Source organism: Bombina bombina, chromosome 4 (genome assembly GCF_027579735.1).
Source record: "Bombina bombina isolate aBomBom1 chromosome 4, aBomBom1.pri, whole genome shotgun sequence".
In the NCBI taxonomy this organism is placed as follows: Eukaryota; Metazoa; Chordata; class Amphibia; order Anura; family Bombinatoridae; genus Bombina; species Bombina bombina.
The window spans coordinates 215,896,592-215,910,214 of record NC_069502.1 but is presented as its reverse complement, the minus strand read 5'-3'; positions in this window follow the sequence as shown (position 1 = coordinate 215,910,214).

The window sequence follows — 13,623 nt, the reverse complement described above, 5'->3', positions numbered from 1 at the left end:
CCGGACCACGCCACAACCTAAATAAATGTATTAACCCCTAAACCCCTGGCCTCCCACATCACTACCACTTACTAAACCTCTTAACCCTGAAACTGCCATCCCCCCACATCACCATAAACTAAATTAAGCTATTAACTCCTAAACCTAACAACCCGCTAACTTTACATTATAATTGACTCATCCCTATTTTATAATAAATTTAAACTTACCTGTAGAATTAAAATGAACTATATTGAACTATTAATTAACCTACACTAACTATTATACTAAAATTACATTAAACTACAAATTAAATTAACTATATTACATATATAATAATAGTCCAATTTTTTCCTTTTGATTTTTTTTTCTGTTCTAATTAATAGATTAATGGAGTCAAAAGGCTTTTTTATTGGATTTAATTTAATTTAAAATATGTTAATAGCTGAATACAAATTTCTATAATTTGTATAATGAGACATATAAACCAATATAAGTGTAAATTATAAGACACCCAATTTGTCTTCATTCTAGTGAAATATCAATTTAGATATTTCTGAAAAAATCCTAGGGCCTGATCTGATATGCAGCGTCACCCGCAAAAGCCGGCGACGCCGGTTTTTGCGCTGTTTTGGTATCACATATACGGCATAGCATACAAGTAACGCCCGTATATTTCACCCGTCGCCTGCAATTTTTAATCCCATAGGCTAACATGGGACCGCGTCATAAGTCGGTATCCAATATCAAGCGCAAGGCCCTACGTGGCAAAAATGGAGAAATCTTACTCCATTTTCACCTCGCCATAAAATGCAGCCGTAGCAGGCCTTGCGCTGAGTATGGGAGCACCGTAACTCCCTAAAATGCCTACAAAAAAAAACCTAACGCATGTGCAATATCTATCTACCTGTCAACCACAATCCCCCACCGCAATAACTAATAAACGGCTAGATTTAGAGTTTGGCGTTAGCCGTCAAAAGCAGCGTTAAGGGATCCTAACAATGCTTTCCGCCCGCTGGTATTTAGATTGAGCCAGGAAAGGGTCTACTGCTCACTTCCTTACCGCGACTCCAGGCTACCACAGATCCCCTTACGTCAATTGCGTATCCTATCTTTTCTATGGGCTCTGCCTAACGCTGGTATTTGGAGTCTGGGAAGAACTGAGCAGTAGACCCTCTACCGACAAGACTCCTACCACCATAAAAAGTCAGTAGTTAAGAGCTTTATGGGCTAACGCCGGAATATAAAGCTCCTAACTACTGTGCTACAAAGTACACTAACACCCATAAACTACCTATGTACGCCTAAACCGAGCCCCCCCCCCATGGCAAACCCTATAATAATTTAGTTTAACCCCTAATCTGCCGACCGGACATTGCCGCCACCTACATTATAGCTATGAACCCCTAATCTGCTGCCCCTAACATCTCCGACACCTATATTATATTTATTAACCCCTAATCTGCCCCCCCAAAGTCGCCGCAACCTAACTACAATTATTAGCCCCTAATCTGCCGACCGGACCTCACCGATACTATAATAAATGTATTAACCCCTAAACCGCCGCACTCTCGCCTCGCAAACACTAGAATAAATTTTATTAATCCCTAATCTGCCCTCCCTAACATCGCCGCCACCTACATACAATTATTAACCCCTAATCTCCTGCCCGCAATGTCGCCTCTACTATAATAAATGTATTAACCCCTAAACCTAAGTCTAACCCTAACACCCCCCTAACGGTGACGCCGGTTTTTGTGCTGTTTTGGTATCACATATACGGCATAGCATACAAGTAACGCCCGTATATTTCACCCGTCGCCCGCAATTTTTAATCCCATAGGCTAACATGGGACCGCGTCATAAGTCGGTATCCAATATCAAGCGCAAGGCCCTACGTGGCGAAAATGGAGAAATCTTACTCCATTTTCACCTCGCCATAAAATGCAGCCGTAGCAGGCCTTGCGCTGAGTATGGGAGCACCGTAACTCCCTAAAATGCCTACAAAAAAAAACCTAACGCATGCGCAATGTCTATCTACCTGTCAACCACAATCCCCCACCGCAATAACTAATAAACGGCTAGATTTAGAGTTTGGCGTTAGCCGTCAAAAGCAGCGTTAAGGGGTCCTAACAATGCTTTCCGCCCGCTGGTATTTAGATTCAGCCAGGAAAGGGTCTACTGCTCACTTCCTTACCGCGACTCCAGGCAACCGCAGATCCCCTTACGTCAATTGCGTATCCTATCTTTTCTATGGGCTCTGCCTAACGCTGGTATTTGGAGTCTGGGAAGAACTGAGCAGTAGACCCTCTACCGACAAGACTCCTACCACCATAAAAAGTCAGTAGTTAAGAGCTTTATGGGCTAACGCCGGAATATAAAGCTCCTAACTACTGTGCTACAAAGTACACTAACACCCATAAACTACCTATGTACCCCTAAACCGAGCCCCCCCCCCATGGCAAACCCTATAATAATTTAGTTTAACCCCTAATCTGCCGACCGGACATCGCCGCCACCTACATTATAGCTATGAACCCCTAATCTGCTGCCCCTAACATCTCCGACACCTATATTATATTTATTAACCCCTAATCTGCCCCCCCCAACGTCGCCGCAACCTAACTACAATTATTAGCCCCTAATCTGCCGACCGGACCTCACCGATACTATAATAAATGTATTAACCCCTAAACCGCCGCACTCTCGCCTCACAAACACTAGAATAAATTTTAACCCCTAATCTGCCCTCCCTAACATCGCCGCCACCTACATACAATTATTAACCCCTAATCTCCTGCCCGTAATGTCGCCGCTACTATAATAAATGTATTAACCCCTAAACCTAAGTCTAACCATAACACCCCCCTAACATAAATATAATTTAAATTAAACAAAATAATATTCTTATAATTAAATAAGTTAATCCTATTTAAAACTAAATACGTACCTAGAAAATAAACCCTAATATAGCTACAATATAAATAATAATTACATTGTATCTATTTTAGGATTTATATTTATTTTACATGCAACTTTGTATTTATTTTAACTAGGTACAATAGCTATTAAATAGTTATTAACTATTTAATAGCTACCTAGTTAAAATAATTACAAAATAACCTGTAAAATAAATCCTAACCTAAGTTACAATTAAACCTAACACTACACTATCATTAAATTAATTAAATACATTACCTACAATTAGCTAAACTAAAATACAATTAAATAAACTAATCTATAATACAAAAAAAAAAAACCCCACTAAATTACAAAAAATAAAAAAATATTACAAGAATTTTAATCTAATTACACCTAATCTAAGCCCCCTAATAAAATAAAAAAGCCCCCAAAATAAAAAAATGCCCTACTCTATTCTAAATTACAAAAGTAATCAGCTCTTTTACCAGCCCTTAAAAGGGCTTTTTGTGGGGCATTGCCCCAAAGTAATCAGCTCTTTTACCTGTAAAAGAAAATACAATACCCCCCCAACATTACAACCCACCGCCCACCTACCCCTATTCTAACCCACCTAAACCCCCCCCTTAAATAAACCTAACACTAACCCCCTGAAGATCTCCCTACCTTGAGTTGTCTTCACTCAGCCGAGCCGAAGTCTTCATCCAATCCGGGCGATGTGGTCCTCCATCCGGGCGAAGTCTTGATCCAAGCGGCAAAGAAGAGGTCCTCCATCCGGGCGAAGTCTTGATCCAAGTGGCAAAGAAGAGGTCCTCCCTCCGGGCGATGTCTTCTTCCAAGCGGCATCTTCTATCTTCTGTCTTCCGGATCCATCTTCATTCCGCCGACGCGGAACATCCTCCTTCCCCGACGGACTAATGACGATTGAAGGTCCTTTAAATGATGTCATCCAAGATGGCGTCCCTTGAATTTCCGATTGGCTGATAGGATTCTATCAGCCAATCGGAATTAAGGTAGGAAAAATCTCATTGGCTGCTTCAATCAGCAAATCAGATTGAGCTCGCATGCTATTGGCTGATCGGAACAGCCAATAGAATGCGAGCTCAATCTGATTTTCTGATTGGATCAGCCAATCGGATTGAACTTCAATCTGATTGGCTGATTGAATCAGTAATCAGATTTTTCCTACCTTAATTCCGATTGGCTGAAAGAATCCTATCAGCCAATCGGAATTCGAGGGACGCCATCTTGGATGACGTCCCTTAAAGGAACCTTCATCCGTCGTTAGTCCATCGGAGAAGGAGGATGTTCCACATCGGCAGGATGAAGATGGATCCGGAAGACAGAAGATAGAAGATGCTGCTTGGAAGAAGACATCGCCCGGATGGAGGACCTCTTCTTTGCCGCTTGGATCAAGACTTGGCCCGGATGGAGGACCTCTTCTTTGCCTCTTGGATCCATATTTTGCCCGGATGGAGGACCACATCACCCGGATTGGATGAAGACTTCGGCTCGGCTGAGTGAAGACGACTCATGGTAGGGAGATCTTCAGGGGGTTAGTGTTAGGTTTATTTAAGGGGGGGTTGGGTGGGTTAGAATAGGGGTATGTGGGTGGTGGGTTGTAATGTTGGGGGGTATTGTATTTTCTTTTACAGGTAAAAGAGCTGATTACTTTGGGGCAATGCCCCGTAAAAAGCCCTTTTAAGGGCTGGTAAAAGAGCTGGTTACTTTTGTAATTTAGAATAGGGTAGGGCATTTTTTTATTTTGGGGGGATTTATTATTTATTATATTTATTATAACAATTAGTTATATTGTAGCTATATTAGGGTTTATTTTCTAGGTAAGTATTTAGTTTTAAATAGGAATAATTTATTTAATTATAGGAATATTATTTTGTTTAATTTAAATTATATTTATGATAGGGGGTGTTAGGGTTAGACTTAGGTTAAGGGGTTAATAACTTTATTATAGTAGTGGTGACGTTGCGGGTGGGAGATTAGGGGTCAATAATTGTAGGTAGGTGGCAGCGATGTTAGGGAGGGCAGATTAGGGGTTAATAAAATGTATTCTAGTGTTTGCGAGGCAGGAGTGCGGTGGTTTAGGGGTTAATACATTTATTATAGTGGCGGCAAAGTCCGGTCGGCAGATTAGGGGTTAATAAGTGTAGTTAGGTTGCGACGACATTGGGGGGGCAGATTAGGGGTTAATAAATATAATGTAGGTGTTGGCGATGTTAGGGGCAGCAGATTAGGGGTTCATAGGGATAATGTAGGTTTCGGCGGTGTCTGGAGCGGCAGATTAGGGGTTAATAATAAAATGCAGGTGTCAGCGATGTCGGGGGTGGCAGATTAGGGGTTAATAAGTGTAAGGTTAGGGGTGTTTAGACTCGGGGTTCATGTTAGGGTTTTAGGTGCAGACTTAGAGAGTGTTTCCCCATAGGAAACAATGGGGCTGCGTTAGGAGCTGAATGCTGCTTTTTTGCAGGTGTTAGTTTTTTTTTCAGCCCAAACTGCCCCATTGTTTCCTAGGGGGATATTGTACACAAGCACGTTTTGCCAGCTTACCGCTACCATAAGCAACGCTGGTATTGAGGGTTGAAGTGGCGTTAAATTATGCTCAACGCTCCCTTTTCTGAGCCTAACCCAGCCACTCAGACAACTCTAAATACTAGCATTTTTTAAAGGGTGCGCTGGGAAAAAAGCAGCGTTAGCTACGCGGGCCTTTACCGACAAAACTCTAAATCTAGGCAAAAGTGTATTAACCCCTAAACCGCCGCTCCCAGAGCCCACCGCCACCTACATTATATGTATTAACCCCTAAACCGCCGCTCCCGGCCCCCTGCCGCCACCTACATAAAATTTATTAACCCCTAATCTGACCCCCCTACACCGCCACCACCTACATTAAATTTATTAACCCCTAATCTTCCGTCCCCAACTTTGCTGCCACTATATTAAATTTATTAACCCCTAAACCTAAGTCTAACCCTAACACCCCCCTAACTTAATTATTATAATAATAATATAATAATATAAAGCTAAATAATATTACTATTATTAACTAAAGTATTCCTATTTAAAACGAAATGCTTATTTATAAAATAAACCCTAAGATAGCTACAATATAATTAATAATTACATTATAGCTATTTTAGGATTTATTTTTATTTTACAGGCAACTTTGTATTTATTTTAACTAGGTACAATAGCTATTAAATAGTTAATAACTATTTAATAGCTACCTAGTTAAAATAATTCCAAATTTACCTGTAAAATAAATCCTAACCTAAGTTACAAATACACCTAACACTACACTATCAATAAATAAATTCAATTAATTAATTACAATTAGCTAAAATTAAATACAATAAAATTAAATAAACTATAGTACAAAAAAAACACTAAATTACAGAAAATAAAAAAAATACAAGAAGTTTAAACTAATTACACCTAATCTAAGCCCCCTAATAAAATGATAAAGCCCCCCAAAATAATAAAATGCCCTACCCTATACTAAATTACAAATAGCCCTTAAAAGGGCTTTTTGCGGGGCATTGTCCCAAAGTAATCAGCTCTTTTACCTTTAAAAAAAAAGACAATACCCCTCCCTACATTACAACCCACCACCCACACACCCCTACTCTAAAACCCACCTAATCCCCCCTTAACAAAACCTAACACTACCCCATTGAAGATCACCTACCCAGCTGGGCACCAGTGGCATTCCGATCCAGGCAGAAGTCTTCATCCGATGGGGTAGAAGAGGACATCCGGACCGGCAGAAGGCTTCATCCAAGCGGCATCTTCTTTCTTCTTCCATCCAGCGAGGAGCGGCTCCATCTTGGAGATATCCGGCGTGGAGCATCCTTCCAGCACGATGACTACTAGTCGAATGATGGTTCCTTTAAATGACATCATCCAAGATGGCGCCCTTCCAATTCTGATTGGCTGATAGGATTCTATCAGCCAATCGGAATTAAGGTAGGAAAAATCCGATTGGTTGATTTAATCAGCCAATCGGATTGAAGTTCAATCTGATTGGCTGATTGGATCAGCCAATAGAATGCAAGGTCAATTCTATTGGCTCCTTTCAATCTAAAGGAGCCGCATAAATATATCAGATCAAATCTGTTGGAATGGAATGAGGAGCAAAAAGGTTAGAAGTCTCTCCAATCTCTAAGTACCTTTTAACACTTTAAGTGAGAAAAACTATCATACTAAAATATTACAACCATGTTTGTGGAATAGCTTGGGGACCTAGCAGTGATTTAATGGCTTAATAGATGTAGTTTATAAGCCTTCCAATCTAAATTGAAACTAACTATCAGCCAATCAGAATTGGAAGGGCGCCATCTTGGATGACGTCATTTAAAGGAACCAACTTCAATCCGATTGGCTGATTCAATAAACCAATCAGATTTTTCCTACCTATTTAGTTTTAAATATGAATAATTTATTTAATTGTAGTTATTTTATTTAGATGTATTTAATTTATATTTAAGTTAGGGGGTGTTAGGGTTAGGGTTAGACTTAGTTTTAGGGGTTAATAACTTTATTATAGTAGCAGCGATGTTGGGGGTGGCAGATTAGGGGTTAATAAATCTAAGTAGGTGTCAGCGATTTTAGGGCAGGCAGATTAGAGGTTAATAAAAATGAACTAGTGTTTGCAAGGCGGGAGTATGGCGGTTTAGGGGTTAATACATTTATTATAGTGGCTGCGATGTCCGGTCGGCAGATTAGGGGTTAATAAGTGTAGTTAGGTTGTGGCCACATTGGGGGGGCAGATTAGGGGATAATAAATATAATGTAGGGTTCGGCAATGTTGGGGGCAGTAGATTAGGGGTTCATAGGGATAATGTAGGTGGCGGCGGTGTCCGGAGCGGCAGATTAGGGGTTAATAATATAATGTAGGTGGCGGCGATGTCAGGGCGGCAGATTAGGGGTTAATAAGTGTAATATTAGGGGGGTTTAGACTCGGGGTTCATGTTAGGGTGTTAGGTGTAGACATATTTTTTATTTTCCCATAGGAAAAAATGGGGCTGCGTTAGAAGCTGGACGCTGCTTTTTTTGCAAGTGTTAGGTTTTTTTCCAGCCAGCTCAGCCCCATTGTTTCCTATGGGTAAATCGTGCATGAACACGTTTTAGCCAGTTTACCGCTGACTTAAGCAACGCTGATATTACAGTGAGAAGTGGAGCTAAATTTGCTCCACGCTCACTTTTCTGAGGCTAATGCCGCCATTCAGAAAACTTGTAATACCAGCGTTGGCTTAAGTGAGCGCTGGAAAAAAAAGGCTAGTTAGCACCGCAGGTCTTTACCGACAAAACTCATAATCTCACCGTATGTTATTTAATATAACCGTAAGAAAATTATTCAATTTATTCTTATCATCTCTATTATCTATTACCTGTAGTATACTCGCCCAAAAGGTCTTTATTTGTGGACATATGATGAAATATGTTTAACCACACTTTTGGGTCTATATCCTGTTCTAATTCCAATTGCCAGTTCTTAATATAGGATGGAAGAACTTCTCCACTGTCCTGTAATAACCCATATGACTTAGAGAGGGTGTGTTTTATATTCACTCTAGAATTGCATAAGTTCTCCAATTTTGTTAATGGTCTGAATATCTTATCCTTCTCTTTAATTGTTAATATATAATGATATGCCTGAGACTATGAGAGCCAATCTGTTACTCCATTAAGTCCCTTCACCTGTAGTTCTTCCTGTGTCCATAATTTCCCCTTATCTACCAAATCTATTATCCTATAGTTATTGTTCTTTTTATCCCCTTTAAATTGTCCCTGCAATAAATTTTTATTCTCCACTAAGGCTTATAATGGGGATGGGATTGATGATATATCACCTTTTTTCCTAATTATTCTATCCCATATCCTGAAGGTTTCTTTCAAAATGCTATAGCTCTCTATCTTTATGGATCTGTCCTTTGGGTTTACCAAGCATTGGTTGCTTATCGCCTTTCTTGCTATAAGTTTCCTTCTATTTTTTTTTTTTTTTTCAAAATTTTTTATTGAGGAAAAAAATAAAACAATACAGAATATCCACTTAAATAGGACCCCAACCCGTGGGGGCAAATTACAGAAATAAACAATACTCTTGAGACACTGAACATATTACATCAATAATTTGAGTCATAAACATTAGCTTACATTTCAAGAACTATACGTAGTAATAAGCTGAGAGCCCATAATAATACTAACAGTGCTGTTTTATCTATATGATTAATAGGCATAGTAACTGACCTCAATTTTTTAAGTTTTAGACATATAGGACCTCCTTCTGGGCCCCACAACAATAACTTTCCATATATATGAAAAACAGCAGCTTATCATAGTACTGTACATAAAGCAAGGACTATAAGGATTAAGGAAATGCAAAATAATGCTACACTCTTCAGAGGCCTAAAATATAAAAGTGTCACAAGATCTCTATTAGGTCTATTCAGTCTCATCTAAACAACTTAAACTTAACTATAGGATATCTTTTCAGTACATATAGTTTATAAAACTATCGAGAATTGGGAAAAGGGAAATAACTTTGCAGGAACAGGACACACTATTCTGTTTTCATGAAGATATCGGGGAGAGGTCTTAAGGAATCTGCGTTTCACTGCTTATATAATTAAACAAATATTTAGACGGGGGGGGGGCAAATTTCAATCTAAAGGAGCCGCATAAATATATCAGATCAAATCTGTTGGAATGGAATGAGGAGCAAAAAGGTTAGAAGTCTCTCCAATCTCTAAGTACCTTTTAACACTTTAAGTGAGAAAAACTATCATACTAAAATATTACAACCATGTTTGTGGAATAGCTTGGGGACCTAGCAGTGATTTAATGGCTTAATAGATGTAGTTTATAAGCCTTCCAATCTAAATTGAAACTAACTGTAGCTAGTCCTGCACTCCTCTCTAGTGGATAGGATGAGAATCTTTAGTTTGTCTTTCTCTACAATGATTTATAGTCTCCGTATTGTGACGAAGAGATCAATTTTGACAATACATCGCAGACCTCCTAGGGACAACAAACACATATTGAAATATACTCTCCCTGTCGAGCATGCCCCAAATGTATGATGTTGAGAAAGGTTTTTATTGTCTGATGACATCCACTAAATAAAGATATAGGGTGCTCAATTTAGGGTTACAAACACCCTAGAGATAGGTCTTGGATGGGGAATAAGTTATCTAGTGGTTATTCTTAAAAACTCCCTACAAGTGTATAGTATTGCCCGTATTATAAGGTCTTTACTTTAGAAGGCTCTATCTACCTACCTCTCAAGTATGTAACAGATATGAGCAGCAACTTAGAAATCACATACCTATGACAGTAAAGAAATAATTACTAACACAACTTAGCATTGGGATAAGATAACTTAAACTTAAAATGGCACAAACTTTGCTGATAAATCAATCTAAAATTGAAATGTAAAAAGATATTGAGCTGCAAAAATAAGCTTGGCAAAATTTGGACAAAGGGCAGCAACTCTTCGTCTCTCGTAATGTCCAGCAGCATATGGAAAATAGATCACAAAATGTACCCACATATATTGAAAGAACCACATATAATAATATAACCATATAGTATACCCCTTAGTAAAGACTTGCAGCGGTGCTATGTCCAGCTCAAAAAAGTGACTTATGTTGAAAAAGAAATAAAGTGTTCACATAGGGAAGTCTCTCATCACTATGAGTTGCCAGAGACTAAAACAAGACGACAACTATCCTATTCCCACAACATCGAAGAATAGTAGAGTTGACATTGCTGTTCAGTGATGCGTTGAAAGTGAGCAATCCAACCCCATGCTGGAGGAAGGGATTCGCAAGGATGTGTCTAGGCTCAGTCTAGGCTCCATATTTGTGGATGTGACTTTACCAGACCAATCCTCTAACTTAGGTAGTACAGTTCTATTTGCCAAATAATCGCATGTGTTTAACAAGGTATTCTCCTCACATGTCACGCTGGAATTAGGTTGAATCCCCATCTCACATAGTACGGCAAAGTTAGAGTAGGCTGCTCCCTCACCTCGCACGGCCCAATCTCCATTTATGGCCTTTACGTTCAGGTCCGGTGCCATGTCCCATAATAGGAAGGCCTCCTCAGTCTCCTAACGGAGCGTAACAACTGAAGTGGCTGAGTATTGTCCACGGGGCTCCCTGGCCTGGTCCGCTGTCTCGCAGGAACCACTATGCCCTCTTGGTGAGGTTTCGTCTTCAGAGGTAGTGATTGCGTCCTGTAACGCATCGAAGATAGCAATCGGACATGCGTCTAGGAGCCTGCTTAGTTCAGCTGTTACCCCCACAAGTAATGTCATGCTTCGTCACCCGTTCCACCCGGTTTATCAAGGAACCAAAAAAGAATGGTCGTTTTATAGCGCCATACAGAAAGTGTGTCCTTTGCTAAATAGCAGCTTTTCTTAAATCAGTGGTTTGAAACAGTAGTAGTATCTGTGTACTTCTATCCTTAAACAGGAACTTGGAGGGGTAGATGAAGGTCCAGGCCGCAATAAGGCCTCTGCTGTGCACCTCCTCTAGTATGGTCTGCTGGGCTGGACTATCGTGAAAGAAAACTAGATAGATCTGATCCTCAAGTGTTCAAGTGTACAATCTCACTCAAAGTAGCTGTAGATTATACGTTAGCAAGGCAACAAACAGCGGAGTTGCTTATGCTCAGACACAGCCCATGTTGAAAGCAGCCATCTTGGTCGATGGTCAGACATGCCCCCTTTTCCTTCTAATTTTACCCAGTTTTTAACATCCTTTTTTACATGCCAATCTATTACTCTTTGTATCATTGAGGCTTGTCTATATTTAGCTAAATTAGGTAGGCCCATTCCACCCCCTTGTCGTTTCCTATACATGATCTCTTTACCTATTCTTGGGTGTACTTTGCCACATACATAATTATTAATTATTCTTTGTAAATCTACTATATATTTTGTTGGTGTAGGGATAGGGAGAGCTTGTAGTAAGTACAGGAATCTTGGTAGAATGTTCATCTGTATAATATTTATTCTCCCCAACCACGATATCCTTTTAGGAAACCAAGATAATTTATTATAGCTTTTTTAAAGCTTATATAATTAAGATCAAACATGTTACCCACTGTTTTAGTTAAATATACACCGAAATATTTCAAGGCTTCAACCTTTTTAAAAGGATAGGTCATAGTCTTAGTTCTTCATCGACCTTTATATTCATTATTTCAGATTTATTTATATTCACCAGGAAATTAGACATTAACCCAAATATCTTAAATTCTTCCAGCAATTCTTCAATTGATGTTGCTGGCTCGGATAGGGACAGGAGGATACCATATGAAAATAAAGAAACTTTATATTCACTATCGCCAATTTTGATACCCCTTATTTTCTCGTTTTGTCTAATACAAGCTGCCAAAATTTCTATGGATAATGTAAATAATGTTGGTGAAAGTGGACAACCTTGCCTCGTCCCATTATGTATATCGAAAATATTAGATATTCTTCCATTTATCTTAATCCTTTCCGTTTGGGCTGCTTATAATGCCATTATTCTCTTAATATTTATCTAAATAAAATTAAATGCTTTAAGGGTTCTTTCCAGAAATGTCCAATTAATTTGGTTGAATGCTTTTTCGGCATCCACCGATATAAAAGATGACGGAATATTTTCTAATTGAGCATATTCTAAAAGATGTATATTTTTAACTATATTATCCCTTGCTTCCCTATTCTGGATTAAACCCACTTGATCCAAGTGGATGATTCGCTCCAGAAAATCCCTTAGTCGATTAGCTATAATTTGTGCGTATATTTTTAAATCTAAATTTAGGAGTGATATAGGCCTGTAATTTTTCACCTCCTCATTTCTTCTACCTACCTTAGGGATCACTATTGTTCTAGCCTCCTGCATTTCTTTAGAGAAATTCTTCCCATTGTCTATTGAATCAAATAGTTTCAATAAATAAGGTGACAGAATATCTTTATAGTTTTTATAGTAAAGAGCCGTAAACCCATCAGGGCCTGGGGATTTTCCTATTGTTAATCCCTCAATGGCTTCTTGTACTTCCTGGAGTTGTATTGGTTCTTCTAGCTTTTGATTTTCTTGTTCCGTAACTTTATTTATTTTAACGTCTCTTAAATAATTTGTCCAGGATATTTCTTCTCTGGGTTGGGTCTCTAAGTTATTTAAGGTTTTATAAAACTTTTTAAATTGCATACTAATTTCCTGTTGATTCTTGCAATAGCTTTTATTCTCCTTTTTAAGCTTGTATATACTGTTACTTATTTCTGTTTTCTTAATAGCTCTTGCTAAAAGTCTTCAATTTTTATCCCCTGTATAATATTTACGTTTTAGCCATAGAGCTTTCCTTTTATTGATACTAGACCAATATTCCTGAATACTCCTCCTTTCCTTCCCCAAATCTTCTAGAAGTTTTTTTATTATCTGGTGCTTGTTTATGGCTCTTCTCTAAATTGTGAATTCTATCCATTGCCTCCAAAAAAGACTTTTCCCTTAAAGTATTCTGTACACACCTTAATTTGATTAACTCTCCTCTCAGGACACACTTATGTGCGTCCCAGAGAACAGCTGCAAATATATCTTCTATATTATTAAGGAGAAAAAATTATTCTATTTTTTCTGCTATGTTATCCCTATCTTCCTGCTTTCTTAAAATGGAATCATCCAATCTCCAATTAAACTGTTTTTATTCCTGTAATCC